We start from the raw sequence: 15,856 nt of genomic DNA on the forward strand, positions 1-15,856 counted from the left end.
TCCTCTTGCTCAGACCCTGCCTTACCCCCATCCTCATGCTAACTCTTCCCATATAACAAATATCGGAGCACAGAACCTGGATGGCCATTCACGCCTGGTGTTGTGACAGAGAGGAAGGTTCTACCACAGGCTGCTGGGTTTAGTTTGTTACCTACATGTGGAATTAGAGGTTTTCATATGCATCCCTTGCTGTACCATTTGCCAGTATCTCTTTCATGCATTGCTTTTGCTATAGCTATGGTATAATATGACAATTATGAATTGTGTATAAAATTGTAGTGTATGTTATGGAAGGGGAACATTGATACTGTACAAAAAGACTCATGCCTCTTCATGTAGGAAATGAATGTTTAGGACATTAGATCATTGGTGTTCAGTTGTAGCCTCTTAATAATCTACCTCTCTTTGAATCAGCTATTTTAATGAATGTTATTTGCATTTCAAGGAGGCCATTAATTACAAAGAAGGCGTTGAATTTTGTTTTGCACTTGAAATGTAATATATGGAAACATTAAGTTCATGCACTTGTAAAATAGGGGAAGGCTTGGTTGGCTTCAACTGGGGGGGAAAAAAGAGTCATGATAAAACCTACTAGGTGTATGTTGGAGACCACATTTAACAGAGATCTTATTGCTAAAAATCAGATCATGTAACAACTCTCAGAAATGGAATGTTCTGTGAAGTGGAAGAGAAATGATCAACCTGTGAGGATATTTATGCCATCACGACCCACAGGTTGAGAACCGCTAGCAGGGTCGCCTAAGACCATTGGAAAACACAGATATTTACATTACGATTCATAACAGTAGCAAAATTACAGTTATGAAGTAGCAACGAAAATAATTTTATGGTTGGGGGTCACCACAACATGAGGAACTGTATTAAAGGGTCGCGGCATTAGAAAGGTTGAGAACCACTGGTCTATGGGGTAGTTGAGTTGGATATTTTTCTACCTAGATTACTTCCTTGATTGGATAAGGATGGCTTTTTGAGTTGAGCCCAGGAGCCGTAACCGAAGTTGGGTCTTACTACCTGGCTTCTGGATTTTGAGCTAGTATCATTTTTATGGGAATGGACAATATCTCCTTGGACATTCTAAGGTCTCTTTCATCCCACTGAGTTCTTCAAGCCATCTTGACCCTTACCTTTCAACATAGTTTTTAAATTCATGTTTACTCTTCTGGATCACATACTGGTACTCAACGAAGACAATTGCCACATCTGATTTCACTTTGCATTTCCCACAACAGTTTGTAGATTGTTTTGCACATGGTCAGTGCTGCATTGATGAAGGTTTGAAGACAGCTAGTCTATAAACTGTAGTGCAGCAATTTTCAACCTTTATCATCTCAAGGCACACATAAACTAATTACAAAATTCTGTGGCACAGAATCGCTATTGTAGTGAAAACGGCTGTTGTAGTGCAACATGCAGTCATCATTGTTAACACGCATTTTTAGAAGAAAACTTCAATGTTTACCTTCTCTGAAATCTAATTTGTAGGAGTTTTACTTTCATTGTTGAAACTTACTTGAATCATTGTTGAAACTTTAATATGAGTTGTATACACATAGATATTGTATACCAACAGTACTTGGAAATTACTTGGGAAAATCTTAGAGACCTGGAACACACAGCTCATATACTACAGTATTCTAATTAGATTCTTGGGACTAAATGACACCTTTATTAAGTGAATCTTTACTATGTTATGAGGAAATTAACATCTTGCAAACCTTGTTGGCACAATTTTGCTATTTATGTATTCAAGATAAGATTTAAGGTTTGGCTTCAGATTCTCTCTTCTTCCTGTAGCTGCCTCGAATCAGCAAAGGGATTTCAAAAGCAACCGTTAGTTGTCACAGTAAGGCTTTGCTAATCACAAATTTGAACTAGTTCTAGGATATGATTGCATATTTTTATTGTGTCATCTCATTTGCTCTGAAGTGTTTATAGTATCTGTTTTTAATGTTACAGAAGCTGTTATTCTGACGTATGGGCTAATTTTGCCTTTCTCCATCTCTTACCAACTGCATTGAGGCTGGCTTGATAGAGGGGGCTGTCCCTGAAGAGCAGTGAACTGTGCAGATGGGCTCTTTAGGGACGTATGTTTGAAGGCCAGCAATTTTTGCATAAAAGAGGTCAGAGCTGGGTTAAGGAGTTCAGGCTCAACCTTCTACTCTATGATCTTGACGTTACTGCTCATTATCTAATTTTGCAATGATAGGCTAACTTTTTGTTCATCTCAGAGAAGCTACAATCTATCATAACATTTGAAGTGAATGGTTGGCTGTCTCTCTTCTCTCTCAGAGGTCTGTTCTTTGCTAAACTCAAATTTGAGTTATTGGAGCACAGTGATCAGTTGAAAGACCATGAAGCCACATAAGATATCAGGAGGAACCTATGAATATATTACTTGACATGGCAAAGGTACTTCACCGAGTTGATTAAATTAAGGATCTTGGATAGTCTGGGTTATCAGTTGGACCTAATATAATCACAAGGATCCTCACAAGAGAGAGGCGGAGTCTGAGAGAGACCGAGGGTACTACATTGATGGCTGTGAAGGTGGAGGAGGGGCTGTGAGCCAAGGAATGCAAGCGGCCTCTAAAAGCCAGAAAAGGCAAGGAAACAGATTCTCCCCTGGAGCTTCCAGAGGGAATGCTGCCTTGCCGACATCTTCCCTTTAGCCCAATTATACTGATTTTGGGCTTCTGACCTCTAGAACTGTAAAATAGTAAATCCATGTAGTTTTAAGACACTGAATTGTGGTAATTTGTTATAGGAAACTAATACAAACCCTAATCCTCAAGAATTATGAAAGAGCTGCACCTGTACAGTCAGGGTAATGGTGGAGTGTAGACTACTTCTTGGGTCCAAGCCACTAAATGTAACGGAGAAATGCATGAAGTTTTTGCATCTGTTTAACAAAATTCTGCAAAATTGGAGCCATGTTGGGGATCCTTGAGGATTGCCTCCAGGACCCTTACTACAGCCACCAAAATAACTAATTTTTCCCCTGATGAGATCAGTGAGATGTCACTTTTATTTGTAAGCAAGGTGCATGAGTCCTCTGTTCCTCCCAGAGTTGGGATTGTTCACAGCTGAAGAAAGAACGTGTAGCCACAAGCCACTCTAGTAGAAATCTTGCTTGCTTTTAAGCTTTGCTCTAATTATTATTGAAAGATATCTATTGGTAATAAATGAGGTAAAAGAAAGTTGTGATTTAATGTCACCATAGGCCCCCAATGCCTTCATACAATGAAACAGTAGGGTCCCCCCTCCAACTTGGAATGGCCTCCCCCATGTTGTTTCAGTCTCAGCACAGCCCTTCTGATATTTCTCTGCCTCTCTTAGGCAGATGAGTCCAACCAACTCTGCGCCTGGACCACGTGAACAATTGAGGACACCCTGGTGCAGGCAGAGGGCAGAGGCAGCGTAAACACCTGGATTATCCTTGACACTACACCTGATAGGGAATACAGGAAGTGTGAAACTACTGTACTTCTCTTGTGAATTTTCCATCTCAACTGGGAGCAAAGGAATTAAGTTCAGTGTAGTCCTGAGAAGGAAGACATATGACATTTGGGCAGGTCCCATAGCAGCTGAAGGGGTCACTGGCAACTTAGTGTGGGATTCAAACCTTATGGGCTGGGAAAAGGATAAGGAAAATAAAGTGTCCTGGCTCGAGTCTCTTCCCAAGGAAATGAACTCAAGAATGTAGAGAAGTTTGAATCTTCTTTATTTTAGGGCTTTGGCCAAGAGGTAAGTAAATAGTGGAGAAAGGGAAGGGACCACTCAGTTATTTTAAGGCTGAAGACCTTACTACTTGTTAATATATCATACTTATCTTCCCAACGTATCTCATAAACATTCATTCATTTAGTTTTCTTCATTTTCACTACTTTGCATACCTTCATCCTAGAGGGTCCCTGTTTTAGTCTGTCCTTTCAGTCCAACATCTCTTCCGTGATGTCCCTCTGCAAACACCATTTTAGTCATGTTTCTTTCCTGCAGAAACACTAGTATTTTCATGTTGCCCAAAGTATGTCTAATTACTAAGTCTGGCCTTTACAGTCTTCCTGCTTTTTCCAACCATATCTATTCTTCACCAGTTTGAATGGTCTTCTCCAGCTGGAATGTACCACTCCTTGCCCCCTGGATGGCTGGTGTACATCCTCACTTTCTTTCACCTACAACTATATTCTCTTTTCTGCTCTTGAAATCCTAAGTACAGTATTAAGTATCTGCTGTATGAATAAAGTATGCTACTTATTAGACAAAAAAAGGTGGTGTGGAGGGGGGGCAGTATATTTTTGTGAAAGCTTGATTATTTAGAGGTTTTTACCCTGTGATATTTTACAATCCAATTGGAAAAGAAATGGAAAAATAAATTCATAAAGTAAGGGCATTAAGATACTTTTAATGTAATTAGGCAATAGTTTCCTGAGTAAGATAAAACCAACTAATACTAAATAATGAATAAAAATACAACTATTAGTTGTCTGTAATGTTTATTTTTGCATATTCCAAGAATTTATCCATAGTCAGACACAGGAAGTTTTATTTCCTAGAGTGCTCCTAAAAATTGTAAGAAAACTCCTTTTAATGATCAGATATTTAAGCAGTTGACTGCATATATTGGAAAATATTGGTTCTATAATGGTTTCCAATGTCATATGATGCTCTGAATAAAATAATTACAGAAACAATTGTATAAAGCTCATATTACTTAAATTGCATCAGGAGATAAGATGATCAAATATGGCCCTCACCAGGTGGCTCAGTTGGTTGCAGCATCATCCCATACACCAAAAAGGTTGCAGGTTCAATTCCCAGTCAGGGCACATACCTAGGTTGCGGGTTCCATCCCGGGTTGGGGCATGTATGGAAGGCAACTGATTGATGTTTCCCTCTCTCACATCCATTTCTCTAACTCTCTCTCTAAACATATCTTCAGGTAAGGATTAAAGGGAAAAAAAGATGACCAAATATAGATTTAATATGTTCATCAAATATTTCACATTCTTAATTTTATGTAAAACATATAAACACATATTCAAATATTTTCCTGGCAAATGGCATAGGAATAGCTGGCTTAGGAAAAGAAAGCTTGGGAGTTAGTATTGAGTTTATAAAAGGTTGGTTTGTTTTGTTTTACCCTGTACCCCACAGGGATAGAGAAGCATGACTTTATGAGGAAAGACAACTATTTCCAAGTCAGATGAACATTTTATTTGCTTGAATTTACTTTTTTGAACTCAGAATTTGAGGAGAAAAAGTATTGAATTCACATAGAGGGGGATATTTTTAATGTGATTTTTAATGCAGTTTTGATAGAGCTGAACTAAAGACGTTAAAACTATCCTCAAACAGTAAGGTGAGTCAGATTAGTAAGACTTCTGATTTCAAAACATAATTGGTAGCAGAGTATGAATGGAGGAAGTTCACTCTCTTCCTCTCCATGCTATTGAGATTAGGGTATGGTTGTGGTTTGTTTCCTTTGTACCACTTACAGCTTATATCTCTCCTCTTGGAGAGGTCAGCACAATAAAAGCACTTTCTAATGGAAATTTATTTTAGCAGAAATAATTAAAGCACATGTAACTTGGATCTTAATATTTTGTTAACATTTCATTTCTTCTTAATTTCATTTTGTGATTATTATCAGACTAATAATTTATAGTTTATTAATAGTATTTTATTAATGATTTGGATGAGTACATTTCTGGGAAATTTATTATACTTTCTAATGAAACAAAGGTGAAAAGGGGGGGTGTTTTAGTCCATTCAGGCTGCTGTAACAGAATACCATAGACTGGGTGGCTTATAATCAACAAAAATTTATTTCTCACAGTTTTGAAGGCTGTGGAGTCCAAGATCAAAGCACTGGCAGATTTGGTGTCTGATTAGGGTGGTTAATAGATAGCCATCTTTTTTATATGTTCTCACATAGTAGAAGGAGCAAGGGAGCTTTGTGTCTTCATATGTGGTCACTAATTCCATTCGTATGTTCTCCACCCTCACATAATCACCTCTTAAAGCACCACTTTCAAATATAATAACATTAAGGATTAGGTTTCAACACACAAATTTTGGGGAACACAAGCATTCAATCTGTTGCAAAATTTGGGTTAAAAAAAACCACCTCTGTGGGCAGTTTAGATGGTAAACTCCAAGAATGAGTTAAAGTTAACAAAATTTCAAGATAGAAAGGAAGGGGGAGGGGGGTGCGGGGTAAGAGATCAACCGAAGGACTTGTATGCATGCATATAAGCATAACCAATGGAGGCAAGATACTGGGGGGTAGGTGAGGCCGGGGTAAGGTCAATGGGGAAAAGAAGGAGACATATGTACTATTCTTTGTAATGCTTTAAGCAATAAAACAAAATAACATATGCAAAGGAATAAATCTAATTAAGAAAAATAAACTTGGGCACCAATCAAAAAACATAGGGTAATGGATTCGATAAGAAAACTCGACCCATATATCTGCTGTCTATAAGAAACCCACCTCAGAAAAAAACACACACACAGACTGAGGGTGAAGGGATGGAAAAAGATTTTTCAGGCAAATGGAAATGAAAAAAAAGCTGGGGTAGCAATACTTATATCTGACAAATTAGATCTCAAAGTGAAGGACATAACAAGAGATAAGGAAGGCCACTTCATAATACTAAAGGGAGCAATCCAACAAGAAGAAATAACTCTGGTAAACATATACGCACCCAATACAGGAGCACCCAAATACATAAAAAAACTCCTAGAGGATATCCAGGGAGAGATTGACAGCAATACAATCATAGTAGGGACTTTAATACCCCACTATCACCATTGGACAAATCCTGTAAACAAAAAATCAGCAAAGAAACATCAATCCTAAATGACTCACTAGATCAGATGGAATTAATTGACATCTTCAGAACATTTCACCCCAAAGCCACAGAAGATACATTCTTCTCAAGTGGACATGGGTCATTTTCAAAGATAGACCATATGTTGGGTCATAGGCAAAGTCTCTTCAAATTCAAGAAGATAGAAATCATATCAAGCATCTTCTCAGATCACAATGGCATAAAACTGGAAATCAACTACAATAAAAACAATCCAAAAAAATCAAACACATGGAGACTAAACAGCATGCTATTAAACAATGACTGGGTTACCAGAGAGATCAAGGAAAAAATAAAAAACATCATGGCAAGAAATGACAATGAAAACACAACAATCCGAAATCTATGGGACACAGCGAAAGCAGTCTTGAGAGGGAAGTTCATAGCTCTACAAGCCTACTGCAAAAAACAAGAAACAATGGTAATAAATTACCTAACCCTACAACTCAAAGATATAGAAAGAGAGCTACAAGAAAAGCCCAGTGTAAGCAGAAGGAAGGAAATAACAAAGATCAGAGCAGAGATAAACAACATAGAGACCAAAGAAACAATACAAAAGATCAACAAAACCAAGAGTTGGTTCTTTGAAAGGATAAACAAGATTGATGAACCTCTAGCCAGGCTCACCAAGAAGCAAAGAGAGAGGACCCAAGTAAACAAAATCAGAAATGAAAGGAGAAATAACAAAAGACCCCACAGAAATACAAAGCATTGTTAAAAAATACTACGAACAACTCTATTCCAGCAAACTGGACAACCTGGAGGAAATGGACATATTCCCAGAAAAATACAACCTTCCAAAACTCAATCAGGAAGATTCTAAACATCTCAATAGGCCAATAACTATGGAAGAAATTGAAGCAGTCATCAAAAAGCTTCCAGCAAACAAAAGCCCGGGGCCAGACAGCTTCACAGGGGAGTTTTACCAAGCATTCAAGGAAGAACTAAAACCTATCCTTCTCAGACTATTCCTAAAAATTCAAGAGGAAGGAACACTTCCAAGCTCATTCTATGAAGCCAACATGACCCTAATACCAAAACCAGATAAAGACAACACAATGAAAGAGAATTACAGGCCAATATCCCTCATGAACATAGATGCCAAAATCATCAACAAAATTCTAGCAAATCGGATCCAGCAGTATATCAGAAAGATCATACACCATGACCAAGTAGGATTTATCCCAGGAATGCAAGGATGGTACAATATCCGCAAATCAATAAAAGTGATACATCACATAAACAAATTGAATTGATGCAGAAAAAGCATTTGACAAAATCCAACACCCTTTCTTGATAAAAACTCTCAACAAGGTGAGAATAGAAGGATCATACCTCAACATAATAAAAGCCATATATGATAAACCCACAGCTAACATCATACTCAATGGGCAAAAACTAAAACCATTTTCCCTAAGAACAGGAACAAGACAGGGATGCCCACTCTCACCACTCCCGTTCGACATAGTACTGGAAGTATTAGCCATTGCAGTTAGACAAGAAGAAGAAATAAAAGGCATCCAAATTTGAAAAGAAGAAGTAAAGCTGTCCTTATTTGCAGATGACATGATCCTATTTAATAAAAGAACAATATGCAAATTGACCATCACTCCAGCACACAAGATGGCTGCCCCCATGTGGACACAAGATGGTTGCCACAAGATGGCCAGACAGGAGGGCAGTTGGGACGGACCAGGCCTGCAAGGGAGGGCAGTTGTGGGCAATCAAGCCAGCAGGAGGGCATTTAGAAGTGACCAGGCCGGCAGAGGAGGGAAGTTGGGGGTGACGGGGCCTGCAGGAGAGGGCAGTTAGAGGTGACCATGCCTGCAGGAGAGGGCAGTTAGGGGTGACCAGGCTTTCAGGAGAGGGCAGTTAGGGGTGACCAGGCTGGCAGGGGAGTGGTTAGGGGTGATCAGGCTGGTAGGCAGAAGCGGTTAGGGGCAATCAGGAAGGCTAGCAGGCGAGCAGTTGGGAGCCAGCAGTCCTGGATTGTGAGAGGGATGTCGGACTGCCTGTTTAGGCCCGATCCAAGGGGTCCCAAACTGGAGAGGGTGCAGGCTGGGCTGAGGGACATCCCCCCCCCCATGCATGAATTTTGTGCACTGGGCCTCTCGTACATAAAAACCCGAAAGACTCCATCAAAATCTAATAGACTTAATAAAAGAATTTGGCAATGTAGCAGGATACAAAATTAATGCCAAGAAATCTATGGCATTTCTATACACCAATAGTGAACTTACAGAAAGAGAGACTGAAAAAGCAATCCCATTTACCATCGCACCAAAAAAATTAAGATACCTAGGAATAAACATAACTAAGGAGGTAAAAGACCTATATGCAGAAAACTACAGGACACTGAAAAAAGAGATAGAGGAAGACATAAACAGATGGAAGAAAATACCATGTCCATGGATTGGTAGAATCAACACCATTAAAATGTCCATACTATCCAAAGCAATCTATAGATTCAATGCACTCCCCATTAAAATACCAATGGCATATTTCACAGACCTAGAAAGAACTCTCCAAATATTCATCTGGAATAAAAAAAGACACCAAATAGCCACAGCAATCCTGAGAAAGAAGAACAAAGTAGGTGGGATCTCAATACCAGATTTCAAGCTGTACTACAAAGCCACTGTTCTCAAAACAGCCTGGTACTGGCACAAGAACAGACATATAGACCAATGGAATAGAATAGAGAATCCAGATATCAACCCAAACCACTATGCTCAATTAATATTTGACACAGGAAGCATGAACATACAATGGAGTCAAGACAGTCTCTTCAATAAATGGTGTTGGGAAAATTGGACAGATACATGCAAAAAAATGAAACTAGACCACCAACTTACACTATACACAAAAATTAAATAAAGAAGGATACAGGACTTAAACATTAGTTAGGAAACCATAAAAATACTAGAGGAATCCACAGGCAGAGAAATCTCAGACACATGCTGAAGCAATTTCTTCACCGATACCGCTCTTAGGGCAATGGAAACTAAAGAGAAAATAAACAAATGGGACTACATCAAAATAAAAAGCTTTTGCACAGCAAAAGAAACCATCAACAAAACAACAAGAAAGCCCACTGCATGGGAGAACATATTTGCAAATGTTATCACTGATAAAGGTTTAATCTCCAACATCTATAGGGAACTTATAAAACTTAATAAAAGGAAGATAAATGATCCAATAAAAAATGGGCAACAGACCTAAATAGAATCTTTTCAAAAAAAGACAGAAGGCCAAAAGACATATGAAAACATGCTCAAAGTCACTAATTATCCGAGAGATGCAAATCAAAATGACAATGGGGTTCCATCTCACACCTGTCAGAATGGCAACCATCAACAAATCAGCAAATGACAAGTGCTGTTAAGGATGCGGAGAAAAAGGAACCCCCGTGCACTGCTGGTGGGAATGCAGACTGGTGCAGCCACTGTGGAGAACAGTATGGAGTTTCCTCAAAAAACTAAAAATGGCGCTCCCATTTGACCCAGGAATCCCACTTGTAGGATTATATCCCATGAAACCAGAAACAACAATTAGAAAGGATATATGCACCCCTATGTTCATAGCAGCACAGTTCACCATAGCTAAGATTTGGAAACAGCCTAAATGCCCATCAGCAGATGAGTGGATTAGAAAACGATGGTACATCTACACAATGGAATACTATGCTGTTATAAAAAAGAAGGAATTCTTACCATTTGCAGCAGCATGGATGGACCTGGAGAGCATTCTGTTAAGTGAAATAAGCCAGGCAATGAAAGACAAATACCACATGATCTCACTCATGGAAAATAAAGAACATTATAACCTGATGAATAAAAAAATAGATACAGAGGTGGTAAAGCACCGAACAGACTGTCAAATTACAGCGGGAAGGCTGGAGAGTGTTGGGGAGGGGGGGAAATAGATCAACCAAAGGTCTTGTATGCATGCATATAAGCACACCAATGGACACAAGACACTGCGGGGGTGGGATGAGGGCATGCGACAAGGGTTAGGGGAGGCTGGGGGAAGGTCAATGGGGGGAAAAGGAGATATGTGTACTAATATATGTAATATTTTAAACAATAATAAATACTTAAAAAAAAAAGAAAAAAAGACGGGTCTTGTAGGTGACTACAAGATTAACTAAGTAAAAAGTGAGTAGAGAGTATGACTTGGTTACCAACACTGCCAGAGTGATTTTGGGATGCCCTGGTAAATGCCTAGTTTCTAGAAACCAGATTAGGACATAATTCTGTTGTGTCATGTGCTGGTGGGACCATACCTGAAGGATTGTATTTGGTTCTAGATGCCAGATTTAAGATTGATTGAACCTCCACAGCACATTCAAAGAAGAGCTTGAAATCAGGTCACTTGGCTTTGTCATTATGCATGTCATATGATTGTCCATCCAAGATGTTAGTGAATACTGGGCTGGACCACCAGGCCCCTGTGGTCACACAGCCCTCCGACAGAAGCTGCTCCTCGTTAGCCATCACAGGCTCAGCCCCAGAAGAGCTGAACTAAATTGATTGGTTGGAGGAACTTTAGGCATGTTGTTAAAAGCAAGGCAGATCAAAAAGGTGGCCTCAAAGTCTTATTTAGGAAAGGTGGGCCATCCTAGAGAATGCGGATTTAGAACAAAAAAGATGCAGGGAGACCATTTAGGGATCCTCAAATATTTAAAGGATTATTGCATTAGTTCTCTATTGCTGCCTTCACAGATTATCCGAAATATAACAGCTGGAAACAGCACTCATTACTACCCCACAATTTCCATGGGGTGGGAAGTTTGAGCACAGCACGGCTCAGGTCAGTCTCTGCTTAGGGTCTGTCTCACAAGGCCAAAATCAAAGCATCTGGAGGGCCATGCTCCTTTTTGAAGGCTCTAGGAAGAATTCACTTCCAAACTCATTCAAATTGTCAGAATTCATTTTCTTGTGGAAAAAGGGCCAAGGTCCCTGTTTCGTTGCTGGCTGTGGGAGCCTTTCGCTCCTTAGGGCCACCTGTATACTTCGTCACTTTGCCAAGACAGCAGCATCAGGTCCAGTCCTCACATAGCACATCTCTCGGCTTGTCTCTCTGACCACAACCAGAGAAAGTTCTTTGCATTTGAGGGCACAGGTGATTGGTTTGAGCCTTCTGGACAATCCAGGAAAATCTCCCTCTTACACTCTATGACCTTAGTTAACCTCTGCAGTCCCTTTTGTCATTTAATGTAACACATTGGCAGGTTCCAGAAGTGAGGGTGTGGGTGTCTTTAGGGGACTCATTCTGCCTTAATGTGGAGGGTGGGTCAGTCAAGCTCCAGTGGGTTGAGAGGTGGGCAAAGCAGATCTCCTGCCATAAGGGAGGTTGAGGAGAATAGGGAAGAGGACTGCAGAGGGTCCTTTCAGTGAGTCTGGAGAAGGTTTTGGACGAGTGACTTCAGTGTCCCTTCCTGCCCTGAAACTTTAAATGGTCAACTCCATGAACTAAGTTCTAAATTCAATGGATCCATATGCAAGGAAAACCTGAAGCAGCTTATTTGATACCAAATGCTGTATTTAAAGTGGTCCTGAGTTTTTGTATTTTGACCTGAAAACCTGGAAGTAAGGTTTATTTTGGTAACTAATATACTAAACTAGTGACCCGGTGCATGAAATTCATGCACATTAAAAGGGGATTAATTAGAGGAAATAATTTAATATTGCTATTTGCCCTTTCTCTATAATAGAAGTGTCAGACATGAAAGAAAATTAGTAAAATGTATATGAAAATCTTCCTCTTGTCAGAGTCTGGGGCGCACCACGGGACCCAGAATCAAGTCCCACCCACCCATGTGCACCTCAAAATCACGTGAGACCCAGACCTGGCTGGCCCCCATCAATGGCCTAGATCCAGACCTGGCCAGTCCCACCCTTGTCAAGCCCTGCCAGGCAGGGGGCATAGCCTCAGGTCCCTGGCCCGGCGCCAGGACAGGGGGCGTGGTCTGAGGTCCCCCAGCCCACATCGGGGTGGTGGGCGTGCCTTGAGGTCCCCCATCAAGCCCCGCCAGGTGTGGGGGGGGGGGCGCAGCCTCAGGTCCCCTGGCCCAGCACCAGGAGGGGGGCGCAGCCTCAGGTCCCCCATCAAGCCCCACCTGGTGGGGGGCGCAGCCTCAGGTCCCCCAGCCTGGCGCTGGGGCGGGGGGAGCAGCCTGAGGTCCCCTAGCCCAGCACCAGGACGGGAAGCGCACCTTGAGGTCCCCCTTCAAGCCCCATCAGGCAGGGGGCATGGCCTCAGGTCCCCTGGCCTGGCACTGGGGCTAGGGGGGTGGGGGCGCGGCCTGAGGTCCCCTGTCAAGCCCCATGGGGGTGGGGGAGGGCGTAGCCTCAGGTCCCTGCTGATTGCTCGTTAAGGCTCCTTATGGGAACTTGGCCTCAGCTGTGGGTGCAGCCATCTTTGTGACAGAGTGATGGTCAATTAGCATATTCCCTCTTTATTAGATAGAATTCTTTGAATGGTAAATATTTAGGTATCTATGCTATCCTTAATGTTAAATCAGTGTAATTAATACTGGTGCTGGTCCGGGGGACCTGAGGCTGTGCCCCCCCCACCTGGCAGGGCTTGCTGGGGGACCTCAGGCCATGCTCCCCACCAACAGGCACTCTCAGCTTCATTCACCTAGATACGAAGAAATAATATGATTAGCAAACACGTATAGGGTCTTATTGCATGCGAGGCACAATGCGAAGGACCTGAGTGGGTTCCCTTATTTAATCTTCACATCAATCCTGTGGGTGTAAATATCAGGCTCACATTATAGAAGAGGAATTTGAGGCCCAGAGAAGTTACATCACTTTTTTTTAATGCAGATAGACGAAAGTACCCCGTGTGTGGTCCCTTTTGCCTTTACCATAAACCATGGAAAACAACCTGAACAGTTATTTACTGCACAGCTCCAGAGAGCCAAGTTCTGTGCTTGGTGCGGTGTGGGATTCAGATGCGGAGAAGCGATAAGAAATTCACACAAATAACTCTGATGAGCTCTTGAGTTAGGTCCAGTGGAGCAGGGTGGAATTTAGGGTTACACCCAGCTGAGAGTGGGGGAATCTACTGGGTTGTGTTTCAAGTCTGTTAGCATTTGCTTACATAACAAGAGAAACTTGTTAGAACCCATCACTTGGAGAGGTGGGCTGGGAAAGATGTGGTTATTTGTAAAACAGTCCTTCAGGTGTGTTTGGATTTGTAAAGCCTGATGAGATGCCCTTGTTCTCCTTTGGCATCAAGTGAGGGCTTTATTGACTATGAAGTAAGTGTACATATATTGATTTGGTATTTGAACTTACTTGCAAAACTTTAATCTTTTTCACTCAAAAAGAAGAAAAGCTGTTTAGTTTCTCTTTGCTTATGCAGTGATCTCGAAAATAAAAGTTTAAATGATGCTGTTATAGGACTATAACAGATTACTTTTAACTTATTTTGTGAAAATGATTGGCCATATTGAAAAAAGGGGGGAAAGAATTTTACAGTGAGTACCAATATTCACCACTTACATTATACAACTAACATTTTACTTGCTTCATTTCTTACCTATAATTTGTTCATTCTTTTGTCTAGTCATTAATCCATCTTATTTGTTGATGCATTCTAAAGTACATCTCAGCTGTCAGTGGTCTTTCCTCGAAATACTGCAGCATGCATGTCGTTTGTTAGTGTTTAAGGTATTTATTTATGATTTTCTTCTCACAGGGAAATTTACATACAAGGAAACATACACATCTTGTGTTGACAAATGCATACATCTGTGCAACCCCAAATGCCATCAGGAAACAGAATATTACCATCCTTTCAGAAAGTTCCTTATGTCCCTTCTCAGTAAATCTCTGCTTTATCCCTTAGGGCAGTGGTCGGCAAACTGTGGCTCGCGAGCCACATGCAGCTCGAGAGTCACGGTTTGCCATTGTGTTTACTAATGAGTTTGCCGACCACTGGGTTAGGGGCGTAATCACAAGGAACAACAACAGCCTGTAATTATTGGAATCGAGAGTCTAGGTCAGTGGTCAGCGAACTCATTAGTCAACAGAGCAGCAAACTACGGCTCACGAGCCGCATGTGACTCGCGAGCCGCAGTTTGCCGACCACTGCCTTAGGGGAAACTCTGTTCTGATTTTTCCCACGATAGATTACTTTTATGCCTGTTCTAAAACTTAATATAAATACAGTATGTACTCTGGCTTCTCTTAGTCACTATGTCTTTTGAGATCCATCCATTTGTTGCTTTTATCAAGAGATTGTTTCTTCTTTATTGATTAACTAGAGGCCCGGTGCACGAAATTCGTGCACGGGGGGGGGGTGTCCTTCAGCCCAGCCTGCACCCTCTCCAATCTGGGACCCCTCGAGGGATGTCCGACTGCCCGTTTAAACCCGATCCCGGTGGGCAGTCGGATATCCCTCTCACAATCCAGGACTGCTGGCTCCCAACTGCTCGCCTGCCTGCCTTCCTGATTGCCCCTAACCGCTTCTGCCTGCCAGCCTGATCAACCCCTAACCACTCCCCTGCCAGCCTGATTGATGCCTAACTGCTCCCCTGCCAGCCTGTTTGCCCCTAACTGCCCTCCCCTGCAGGCCTGGTCCCTCCCAACTGCTCTCCCCTGCAGGCTTGATCACCCCCAACTGCCCTCCCTTGCAGGCCTGGTCCCTCCCAACTGCCCTCCCCTGCTGGCCATCTTGTGGTGGCCATCTTGTGTCCACATGGGGCAGGATCTTTGACCACATGGGGGCAGCCATCTTGTGTGTTGGAGTGATGGTCAATCTGCATATTACTCTTTTATTAGATAGGATAGAGGCCTGGTGCATGGGTGGGACCAGCTGCTTTGCCCTGAAGGGTGTCCCGGATCAGGGTGGGGGTTCCCTTGGGGTGTGAGGCGGCCTGGGCGAGGGGCCTGTGGTGGTTTGCAGGCCGGCCACGCCCCCTGGTGACCCAAGCGGAGGCCCTGGTA

The 15,856-nt window shown here is 41.8% G+C and overlaps 1 protein-coding gene across 5 annotated transcripts in view; it reads left to right on the plus strand.

Moving 5' to 3' along the window:
* FAM171A1 (family with sequence similarity 171 member A1) overlaps positions 1–15,856 on the plus strand; it is a 133,326-nt gene that overhangs the window by 1,399 nt on the left and 116,071 nt on the right. The window lies entirely within an intron of this gene.

The sequence above is a fragment of the Plecotus auritus genome, assembly GCF_963455305.1.
Source record: "Plecotus auritus genome assembly, chromosome: 1".
NCBI classification, from domain to species: domain Eukaryota; kingdom Metazoa; phylum Chordata; class Mammalia; order Chiroptera; family Vespertilionidae; genus Plecotus; species Plecotus auritus.